At 42.1% G+C, this 12,280-nt stretch overlaps 1 protein-coding gene across 1 annotated transcript in view; it reads right to left on the bottom strand.

Annotated features, from left to right (window-relative positions):
• LOC134209207 (LIM domain-containing protein A-like) overlaps positions 1-9,057 on the bottom strand; it is a 167,624-nt gene extending 158,567 nt beyond the window's left edge. The window contains exon 1 of the mRNA XM_062685199.1: positions 7,903-9,057. The gene's annotated coding sequence lies outside the window, so the exon portion shown is untranslated. The remainder of the gene's footprint in view (positions 1-7,902) is intronic.
• Between the last annotated feature and the right edge of the window lie 3,223 nt (positions 9,058-12,280).

Below are 12,280 nucleotides of genomic sequence, written 5' to 3'. Positions count from 1 at the left end.
AGGCTCAAGAGAGGCCAATGTAAGCCAGCCACCACGAGTTTCTATCGGTGGTGACGAAATCGAGGTGGTTGAAGAATTCGTGTACTTGGGCTCACTGGTGACCGCCGATAACGATACCAACAGAGAAATTCGGAGGCGCATAGTGGCTGGAAATCGTACGTACTTTGGACTCCGTAAGACGCTCCGATCGAATAGAGTTCGCCGTCGTACCAAACTGACTATCTACAAAACGCTTATAAGACCGGTAGTTCTCTACGGACACGAGACCTGGACGATGCTCGTGGAGGACCAACGCGCACTGGGAGTTTTTGAAAGGAAAGTGTTGCGTACCATCTATGGTGGGGTGCAGATGGCGGACGGTACTTGGAGGAGGCGAATGAACCACGAGTTGCATCAGCTGTTGGGAGAACCATCCATCGTTCACACTGCGAAAATCGGAAGACTGCGGTGGGCCGGGCACGTAGCCAGAATGTCGGACAGTAATCCGGTGAAAATGGTTCTCGACAACGATCCGACGGGAACAAGAAGGCGAGGTGCATAGCGGGCAAGGTGGATCGATCAGGTGGAAGACGATTTGTGGACCGTCCGCAGACTGCGTGGTTGGCGAAGTGCAGCCATGGACCGAGCTGAATGGAGAAGACTTGTATGTGCAGCACAGGCCACTCCGGCCTTAGTCTGATAATAAAAATGATTTTTCTTTTCGTTACAATTATTTATGTATAACCATAACTTCTTATTTCAGCTTCGAAGATTTCCTCTTCGTTTTTCAATTCACCATAAAACAACCTAAAAACCTGGGAATATACGAAGTCTGTTGATTCGCTTTTAAGACGACCTGGCGAATAATCAGAAGTATTAGATGAATTTTATTTCAATTAATCGTGTTTAATTTCGTTTTAACGGGCTTGTACGGATTCGATGATTGCAGATTTTTTTCCCAAAATTCATTATTGAGTTTGCAGAGGAGAATTGGAAAACTGTATGTATACTTCAATGCGGCTAAGAAAACTCGACCGTCCAAAAAGAATTGTGTTATAAGCATCGCCTGTGTCTGCGTTCATCAAGTCCATTGAAAGCAACTCCAAGCGGGCTTGATAGTCATATGGCTACTGCTTCTGCCTCATACGCAGGAGGTCGTGGGTTCAATACCAGGTCCGTTCCATTCTCCTACTTTGTATCTTTCTCTTTATTTCTCATGTTCTAGCAATCGCTAGAACTGGAAATGGACTTCCATACCGTTTCCATTACTATTCCTATACCTTCAACTTGAGTATTCTAACAGTAATCTGATAGAATTGGAAATGAACTATAGAGTTCGTTTCCTACATCCAATTAGAAATTCCATCAGTTACCTTCTCCTACCTATCACATTGGCAGCTCGTTAACCAAGACGGACCTCTCTGCCTCTCCAACCTAACCCAGAAATTTCAACAAATTCCGCATGATATTCGGCTTGCAGTGAACGAGTGATTGCATCATCATTTCCTCCCCCTTCCCTACATTGACTTGCATTCTGACGTGGCAGGCGCCAGTATGACCTAACAAATGAGATCACCAGTACTTGTACATTGAAGATGTGTGCTAGTACCAAGCAAACATCTGTTGGTTCCCTGTGCAAGAACAGCTGATCTGGTCATAATGGAGTAGCAACTACGAGCAGTCAATCAAGCTCAAGCTCAAGCCCAAGCTCCATTGAAAGCAACTTTTTGAATTCATATCAATATTAGTCAAGCTTATCCAAAGATTCTGGTGCCCGGTCCGTTTGACTATCCGCCAAGCTGAGTTTTTGTAATACATCGTGCCAACAGTTATTGTTCATTTTATTCTGGCCTTGGCCTTATACCAAAAAAAATTGGTTAATTTAATACATGTTTAATTATGTCGCTATAGAATATTAAACAGACATATAAAAAACTACAATGAAATATTTTTTTTGATAAAGATAGCACAAACAACAAAACATGCGAATGGGATTCTGGACTACACAAAAAAGATACAATTAGTTTATTTTTATAGTGAGCTCATTCAAAACTCTTCGTATTTAAAATGAGAAATACGAATTACAATCAAACTTCTTTTCTGCAACACGAATTCCAACGATTCATACAAAATAGATTAGATGTGATTGCGTCTAGGATTGACATTCCAAAGTGGTGGGCTTGTGATTTTTATATTCTTCAGCTAAAAAATATAGGTGTATATTTGAAATTAGGATTAAATTGTAGCGAAAGAAAGGATTAAACAAATTAATGAAAGATACTTTTTTGACGTTTGTTGGTTCAAAGCAGAGCTGGTGAGTGCCAATATTTTGCATAAAATCGTAGCCGTAAACTCTGGTTATAAAACGTAAATATTTTCTACCTCTTGAACTTCACTAGGCACTCACTTGGCCGCCATTATCGAGCGCAAAATACTGGAATTCTCAGATCCGATCCCCACTTTTTTTTCTCTATATATAAAAACTAGTCGACCCGGCAGACGTTGTCCTGCATAGTAGGCGAAAATGCGCGTTGTGAACTACCCATGGGAAATTTGCATACAAATCCTAATTTCAGTTTTTTACGATTTACTCATTTTTGCTCGTGATTTCTACTAAATAAATATTATATAAACCCGTCGGAAAGGATTACGAACATATTTGCTGGAGAAATGAAGAAAATTGATCCAGCCGTTTTTGAGTTATGCGTATACGAACACAGACCATTTCATTTTTATATATAAGATGAGCTCGCATTTTCTTTGAGGCAATATAACTCACGAACGGATGAACCGATTTGCAAGATTTTCTCACTAATCGATTCGTCTTGAATGTTTATATATACTAAAAGTTGACCAATTTGACGGGGAAAGTTGAAAAATTGTCAAAATACCACGGTTATATAGAGTTCCGAACAAAGTCATCAAGCTCGAACTGAAATCGATCTAGAGTGCGATGCTGCAATCAACTAAATGATTGACAGATCGAAAATGAAACCCTTGCGAGATCGGGCAGCACTATATTTTTAAACATTTTCTCACTATTGTCAATATTCCAATTAAGAGAAATCCTAAATTTGAAGTCAGAGGTGTCAAAGTCAGAAATGGGTAAAAATTCAGCAAATTTTCTAAAAAAATTTTTTTTTTTCAATTATTTTTTAAAAATGTTTATAAGTTTTTTTTCTCTGATGTTAATACATCATTACAAAGGTATTTGTAAAAGATTTAAACTGGTGTACAAAAACTAATGAACACACTGTAAAAAAAAAGAACGAATGCAATAAAATTCCTCAAAAACAACGATAATTTCAACTTTGACAGTGAAAAACAGTATTTTGTAACAGTAGCTTTTGTTGTACTTACCCTAAACCAATTTGCTTTCCAATATGTTCCATTCAACGCGAAATCCTATCCTTTTGTTTCCTATTGAAAATGAGCCAGATCGGACTGTGGGATCAACAATTATGGCCAAAATACTATTTTTTATAATACACGAGAAAGGTACCATCACCGCTAGCTGGATTAATCTGGGTTTTTTACCGTGTTTTTGCCACTCTCGTACTCCAAGATCAATATATCAATCAACTCATCTCAACAAGTTGAGCTAATGTCTGTATCTTCCTTCTTATTGGCATAACATCCCCTCACTGGGGAAGAGCCGCCTCGCAGCTTAGTGTTCATTAATAAAGATGCTACATTCATCGTCTTGGGAAAACATGAATTTTGGCACCCATTGCGTGGTTCCAGATTGCGCCAAAACCGGCCCCTCCTGGAAGGCCCCTGGAACCTGCTGTAAGGGTGGCAGTGGACACTATCATTCTGGAAATGTTTTTGTAGTCATCGTTTCGCAAAGCCATGAAGTCAGATAGGGGTAATGACGGCTTTGGCATGTTTTGTTCTATTATTGGCAGGGGTTTTTTTTATGACTGATTATGCTCAAATTTGGCCCAAACATTCTTTGCATATCAAAGAATATTGTGGCCAAATTTCATAAAATTCGGTCGACAAAATCCCCCCTGCAAACAATAGAACAAAACCTGCCAAAGGCGTCTGGTCCCCTACTCATATTTACATTTTTCCGATCTGTTATCATTTCATCATGTTCCCGGTATCGTTTTTACGGAATTGGCTATATCTCTGCGTAGTTTAGAAGGATTCTCGATCTACAGCCACCATTGGTCGGTATAATCTGGTATAATAATTCTACAGTGAACAGGCCTATGCTAAGAGCTCATGTTTAGCGTAGCCAACACCAACACCAACGCCGAGCAACGTACGTCAAATCTAAAAAAAGCTTAACATCATAAAACATCCAAATTCAGCTTTCTTCAATATGCAACTTTAATCGGGAATATTCATTAAATATGACTAATGAGTTTAATTGATTCAAAACTTATCTACATGATCAATTTTGATTTTACTTACATGGAGAACAACAATTTGTCTTTTATTTTAACGTGAAAAGCTTGAGCAGAATTTAAAAATAAATCCTGCTCTTTTATTGTTGTGAATATTATTAATTATCAAGCTATAATCATTGGTGTTGTTTAGGATTGTTGACATCTCATGCAACTGACAGCGGTCTATCTGCACACTGTCCCCGGGACATGGTGGCTATTTTTAGGCTAAGGGAGTTAGATAGAGATGTCTATAGCCTGACAGTGAACTCTCCCTAACTCGATATTCTGTCACTCGATATTTTCTCTAACTCGATGAAATTCAAAGTCCCTTGAATCAAGCATATTGCGCTCTCTCCGAACATATCAGTCATTGTATGGTACAAACATTGTCATGAAAAACTAAAAATATTAGGTACAAGAAAACAATTTTATTCTGAATTTGTGTATTTCTATCTAAAATAAACGATGCTGGGTAATATGCGCCACCCAGAAATAATAATAAAATTACGCCAAAATATTTCACTAAAATTATCCCAATATTCTGCACAAGAATCAAGTACGTCACATATTTCACGTTGTTCAATTTCCCAAACTGTTGTCAATAAGGAGGAAATTTCTTCTTATCTGAAGAAAAATCATAGAGGAAAAGATCTTCACGAACATATTTGGCCAAGTTTTTCAAATGTTTATTGCCGCTTTCAATTTTGCGACAAAATTTGGGTTATTAACGGAGAAAACGTGGTGGCGCATTTTATACACATTTTCCCTATTTCGTTGTTACCAGCTAAGGATCATATAATGAGAGAAATGCTTAAGTGGGCAATTTTTAGCCAATCGAGAAATGAGAACCGTAAAAAAGTAAGCCAAATGAACATTGTTATTGATGCAGATTGAGAGGTATTAAGATTGTTATGATATGGATTTTAGGAAAAAAAAACATCGAATAAACTATTTGTTTTACTTTGTCTTTAAACTTAGATTAATGAATACTAGTATATGGTCCGTGGTCCGCCATTCATCATCCGCTGTTCATCGCAACAATACTCAGCTAACTGATTCGCACTTCGCTTTGACACGATCATTTGAAATGTTTCATCTAAGGTAGAATGCTACCCATTCGAAAGAAATACACACCAAAAGAGCGTGTTTATATTTAAAATTAACTGGTTGTCAATACCAAAATTCAGTACAGTGATTCTTTTTTTCTCGATACTTTATTAGCCCAATCTTATCTACCAAACAGTAAAGCCGTTTTCAGTGTCTCGTACGTTACGTCTTATGACAATTTATGTATCGTGTTTCTTTCATTTGTTTATTTATTTATTACCAGACTAAGGCCGGAGTGGCCTGTGCTGCACATAAAAGTCTTCTCCATTCAGCTCGGTCCATGGCTGCACTTCGCCAACCACGCAGTCTGCGGAGGGTCCGCAAATCGTCCTCCGCCTGATCGATCCACCTTGCCCGCTGTGCACCTCGCCTTCTTGTTCCCGTCGGATCGTTGTTGTGAACCCTTTTCCCCGGATTAATGTCCGAGCTTCTGGCTACGTGCCCGGCAAATCACAGTCGTCCGATTTTCACAGTATGAACGATGAATGGTTCTCCTAACAGCTGATGAAACTCGTGGCTCATTCCCCTCCTCCACATACCGTCCGCCATCTGCACCCTACCATAGATGGTACGCAACACTATGCGTTTTGTAGATAGTCAGTTTTCTTTCATTTGTATTGCACTTTTATTTCACAGCTAGAGGCGCTACCGTCGTAATCCTTCGAGTTTGACATATCACTCCAGCGCCTTCTGGTGACAATGTCATACGAAACATTGTTTCGTGTAACATGCTCGCAAGATGGTGGTAGAGGAGTTGAACGATGGATTTTTCAGAAAAATGTTCAGGCTGTTACGTCTGTTTGTCTGTGCTTCAACGTTATGTGCTAGCAGCCTTTGCTAACAAAAGTATCAGCATTACCACAGATAACAGATATTGCGGCTGGCATACGATACGTGTGTAAACATCCGCAACCGTTAATTCAAATGTAGTTTAAATTGGGATCGCGTTTGGCAATCGATTGGGGATGGCGCAAGGATCATTGTTATTGAAAATCCAGCCCAAACGAGGCTGTCAAATGCCTTGGCTACGTTCGACGGTTGATAATCAGCTGCGTCCGTATGTACTGCCGCAATCAGTTGAGTAGATACTGCAGTGGGCCAACGTATATCAATTCAAAAGTTTACACACGATTTTCAATAAAATTTGTTCTAGCCAAAATATCTGTTATCTGTGGCATTACTAAATCATCTGGAAAAGTACATACTTGCATATCTTTCATTATAAGATCCCTACTAGCGGCAATTTCTTTGTTACACTGTTGTGTTCGCCCTCTGCGAAATCTTATTCGAACTGGGGATTGGAGAAAAATTAAGCGTAAGATGTTCTATTTCGAGATGCTGGATCATTAGGTCATTAGGCCGAATGGTCATTAGGCTGAATGAGAACTGGGGGGTGTGGGAAGTGAGTAGTGCGCAATGAGAAAGAAGTAAGAAGGAAGAAGGGAGCAGGAAGAAGGAAGAAGGAAGAAGGAAAAAGAAAAAAGGAAAAAAGAAGAAGAAAGAAGTTCATTGGTACTATACCACGGAGGCAACTTCAGAATCATTTTCAAAATTTTATTTTGAATCCTCTGAAGTGCCTTCTTTCTGGTATTGCAGCAACTATTCCATATTGGCACAGCATACAACATGGCAGGCCTGAAAATTTGTTTGTAAATCAAAAGTTTGTTCTTAAGACAAAGTTTTGATTTTCTGTTTATAAGTGGATATAGACACTTAATATATTTGTTACATTTGGCTTGAAGGCCTTCAATGTGATTTTTAAAAGACTTTTTTTTTGTTTTGGTATGTCTAGGGCCAAAAACCTCATTAATAAAGACAAAAAAAAAAACAAAAAAAAAAGTTTATTTTTGGTCCAGCAGAAGTCCTAAATATTTGGCTTCGCTAGACCAATTAATTGGAACCATTCATAGTGACAATATGTCTGCTAGAAGGTTTCAGATAAGAAGCTCTCGGCTTATGTGGGAAAATTATAAGCTGAGTTTTGGAAGCATTTGGGGAAATTTTCCATTTTTGCAAGTAAGTGGAGAAAATATCCAAACTTGTTTGCAATCTACTACAAATGACTCGAAGGCTTAGCCCTTTGGCTGAGAGGCCTGTGTCATCTGCAAACAAAGATTTTTGACACCCTGGTGGTAAATCAGGTAAGTCAGAAGTAAAAATGTTATACAATATAAAAATTTTATACAATGCTGCCTTGGGGGACACCAGCCCTTACAGGCAATCTATCAGATTTGGAATTCTGATAGTTTACCTGAAGTGAGCGTTCACAGTTTATCACTTTTTGGCAATCGCAAAGTGTAGATTTTGACGTAGTTCTTCGTCAAAACAGAAGGACAACATAATTTGAATTACGCTGAAAGGAAACTTTGTGAATCGCATGGAATGGCTTTGCCCGATGCACACCCTCTGGAATACATACCTTCACATATCATCTATAGCAGGGCGAGCATACCGTGAAGTTCAACTAATGGGATTGTGTCACTCTAGTCGCCCTTTTTTAGGTGGCGACAGCGATGTAAATGCTCCAGGCCGCTCGGTTATTTTCAAATATTAGGCTCACTATACATTCAACATTATTGATTGATAAGGACCGGAGCAGCTATTGCATACGACACCAATATTCCCACGAAACTTTCCTGACGTCAAAAAACGGGTGTAACTCCACCGATTCCCACTTCACGGTCAAAACTTTGCTGGGCCACAAACAAATCGCGAAATTGCACTTCCTAGGCTAAGAGCTGAAAGGCGGTAACACCACACTAATCGAAATCGATTTTCTTCATTCCTCCATCATATTCGCGTTGAAGCCCGGAGGTACTTGTTGCAGGAGGATTCGCGCGGGTCACCCATCAACCAGCCGTGGCTCAAATTTGCTTATGTTGCGTTTTTCTCGTCTCTTCCGTTCGTTCGTTCCTATGGAGGCAGCCGCTGTCGACACGCACCAAACGTCAAGCCAGGCTGAACCGAGGATCGATCGATTCTGGGCCCGCGTAGTCGTCGTACATGGCTCCACTCGGTCCTGGTCTTTCACACACCCGCGCACCCACACCGCCCGCTACCGTGCCCACTCTGCCGGGAACCGCGTTACTGACTGACTGATAAGAAAATCAATTTTCCATCTTTCGTTTTTTTGCACTCGCACTCGTTTGGCCGCTTGGGGCTCGCTTTCAATTGCACCAGCACCGAATATCCACAGCGGGAGCCTGGACCATATCAAGTATCCATTTTTTGCCTCCCAGGCATCGTTGTACGGTGCTCTTGCTGCGTTGTCCTCGTTGTAGTCACTGTTATGTACTTTGCAAGCCTGATGATCCCTTGGAGCACATGTAGGAGCAACTATGTATTGACGGTGCACATACAACAACTGCTTCACCCACTCCCCGAAAAGGATCTCTTTCTATTCACCACTGACTGGGTGAGCCGAACTGATAACACACAAAGTCGGTGAAAGGCGGAAAGCGGGATGTTGCGCCGCGGCTTGATGGTATTGCTGTTGATACCAACAGGAGCTTCGTACTACTAACGGAAACGCGCCACTCGCCAGGACATTTTTCCTAACTTGAACCGGACAGGACGAAAGACCAACACGAACTGAATGAACGAATGTGGCGCGGAACAGACCAACTCCCTCTGAGCTCTGACTTTGGGTAGGTCGACCGGAAAAACTCGGGAAAGCTCGCACCGAACGGCAATGAGCGGTGGGTGGTGGCTCATTGTGGGTGATGAACGGCACTCACAGAGGGTGGAAAGTTACGAGGCGATGATGTCCTGGCTAGATGCAATGCTGTGTTAGTGCGAGCCATGTATCGATCGAGAACGCTCTCAGAGAGGACGCGCCGTTACCGGCGAGTGTTCAAGTGGCGCGAAATCAGTTGCAGGCTTTCGCTTGATTTTGATATAATCCACGTGGATGGAAAGAAAAAAAAATGCATTTTGACCTATCTGACTCTCGATTACATCGCTGTTATCATATTATTCTATTGTGGTAATATTGCAGGCAAGCAAGTAATGATAGCATTCAGATAATATACTTCACATGAAACAAAATTAGAAGGGTTATGAACAAGACACGACCGATTGGCATAAACGAAGTAAAACCTCTTAGTACAATGAATGTAAACATATAAATATAAATGTATACATGACACAATCGCAAATTTCAACCAAAAATTATGTGAAGTGTTAAATATTTACTTTACAAACAGATCCTAATCTGTTCTCAGCATAAAAATTATAATGTTACTTGGACCACCACCGGCGAAGACATCGTCTCAATTCATTTCAGAAAGCTGCTTTCCAGCGCGCGTTTGCGGTTTTGCTAGAAATTATCGTGTAGTCGTCATCAGCTACGGCAGCGCTCATAGGGTTTGTTAAAACCAGAGCTTAAAATATTCATCTTCATGAAGCAACTTCGGTCCGAATTTTGACAAACATCGCATGAATATTCAAAACATAGAATGACACAGTCAGACGACTACTCCACGAACTCATTCATTCGACTGTCACTGAGTGTGTTTACTATGTGCAGAAAAAAACATAATTAGCATTGCTTATGTTGATGTTTACCGCTGAAAGTGCCTCGTGGATGAAAATCGGATTCAGTCCTGTGTGATAAATCGCTTTACTCATTTGAAACGTGTTCAGATTTCAGATAATTGATCAATTTGTAAAATGTGCATAAATATTCAATGACTAATATTCAACTGAATATTGACTGTCCAGAGCCGAATATGAATGGGTCGGAAGTGAACTGACAAATGAAGAAAAATGGATTTCACCAAAAAAATTCGATTATTTTACACTCTGGTTAAAACATCTTAGTAAAGCAGGTTTGTCAGCACCTAGTGAAAAATTAGAGAGAAAATTGCGCTTGCATACTTCTGCTGTCACAGACGACAGCTAATCAATGATTTACCGCTTAATTTGCTACATACGTCATTTTTGAGAATAATTTTCTGCAGCAACTACTACCCGTCTACGGCAGCCACTGTCAGAAATTCCTCTCAATGCTCCTTTCCAGTCCAGCAAAGCGAAAGTAAGAATTTTGCCAGAAAATTTCACTTGTGCTACAATTTCCAAAAAGGGCAAACAAAAACTTTATCTTCATAAAATGATGATCCTGTAAAAGGACTGATTAAGGGCGCCTCTGGGATCACTATCAGTATGCGAGAAAATTTCGCTTTAGTACTGCTCCCACCGACGACGAGATTTCTATAGCAACCACCGTCGACGACCATCATTATTGGTGGATGAATTTCGAAATCGGAGCTCCGCCCCTCTTTATAGTGCACTTACAATTTGAACCCATTACGATTAACAAAGGGGCGTCATTCCAGTTCGTGACAGCAGCGCGTACGGACATGCTTTTGCTCGCGCTGATCTGATCATTTTTCCAAGTGTTTTTTCTCGTTCGTTCGCTGTTTACGTTTTCGCTTCGTCGCGTTGGCGTTATTTTCTCCCGGACCCATCATGACTCGGTGGCCGATTCGGTCGTTGGAAAAGTGCCTAAGCGCACTGCTCTTGGAAGCGCGGGTAACCCCTCCAAGCAGCTTTTGCAGAGCAACGTGTTCTCGCCGTTGCCGCTTGATGACGCCGGCAATCCGCCGAAAAAGAGGAAGAAGCAGCAATCGCAGCTGCCGCAGGTGCAACCGGAGCGAAAGGAGAAGTGCCCGCCCGTGTTTGTGAGGGGCGATCCGCCTGATTTACGCCCAAAAATTCACCAGCTGATTGCGACTGAAGCCAGTAGCCGTGCACAAGATCGCTCGTCACGACAAGGCGAGGAGATATTGCGACCAGCTTTACCTGATCCATCTGGAGCACGGCTCCATCACCTGGAAGGACCTGGAGCTGGTCGGCGTTATAAATTACACCGTCGTTGACTGGGAATAATATCGGCCAGTGCACCGCGATGTCACGCAATGTACCAATTGCTTCAATTTCGGGCACGGCACCAGGAACTGCCGCATGAAGCCGCGCTGCAACAAGTGTGGCGAGCCCCATCCGACTGACGAGGCGACAAAATGGAGTTGGCCGATACCAAGTGCGCCAACTGTGGCGACAAACATCGGGCCACCACAAAGGACTGCCCAAAGCGAGCCGAGTTCCTGTAAATCCGGAACAAGGCTTCCACCACGACCATTCCGAAGAAGAACCGTGTTCCTGTAATCAACGAGGTGAACTTTCCAGCCATCCCGGCTCCTCGTCGTGTGATTCCATTACTCCCACCGCTACAGCCGCACAAGCGACTGGCAGCGGCAGCTGCATCGGTCCAAGCTCCAGCATCGTCGGCACCATCCACCAGCGAATGGCCCCGCTCCCTCCTCCTGGGTTCCGTCGGCAGTCGGAGAACGAAGCCGTCCCACCGGAAGAATCTGCTCTGCTCTACACTCCGGAGCAACTGATGCCGATCTTCGCGCAGCTCGCCACTCGGCTGTGCGGCTGCAAAACCCGCTTCGACCAGGTCTTCACTCTTGGCATGTTCATAATTGAAAATGACTGCTAGGGTGGGCCTGGTCAACTGGAACGCTTGCTAGCTAAAGAGCAAAATAATTGAGCTGAAAGATTTCCTTGAGGAGAAGGAAATAGACGTGGCGTTCATCACCGAAACGCACCTAAAACCAAAGGTAAACGTCAACATCCCGGACTTCCGCATCGTGCGACTCGACCGGCCGACCAGGGGAGGCTGTGTGCCCATCGCTCTTCGCTACAACATCAACTGTCGTCTGCTTCCAAGCTTCCAGCTCAGTGTCATTGAGGCGATCGGTGTCGAAATCACCACTTCGGTCAGCACAATCGCG

Source organism: Armigeres subalbatus, chromosome 2 (genome assembly GCF_024139115.2).
Source record: "Armigeres subalbatus isolate Guangzhou_Male chromosome 2, GZ_Asu_2, whole genome shotgun sequence".
Classification (NCBI taxonomy): Eukaryota; Metazoa; Arthropoda; class Insecta; order Diptera; family Culicidae; genus Armigeres; species Armigeres subalbatus.
Note: the sequence above shows the minus strand (reverse complement) of the source record. Positions and strands in the feature narration are given on the sequence as shown.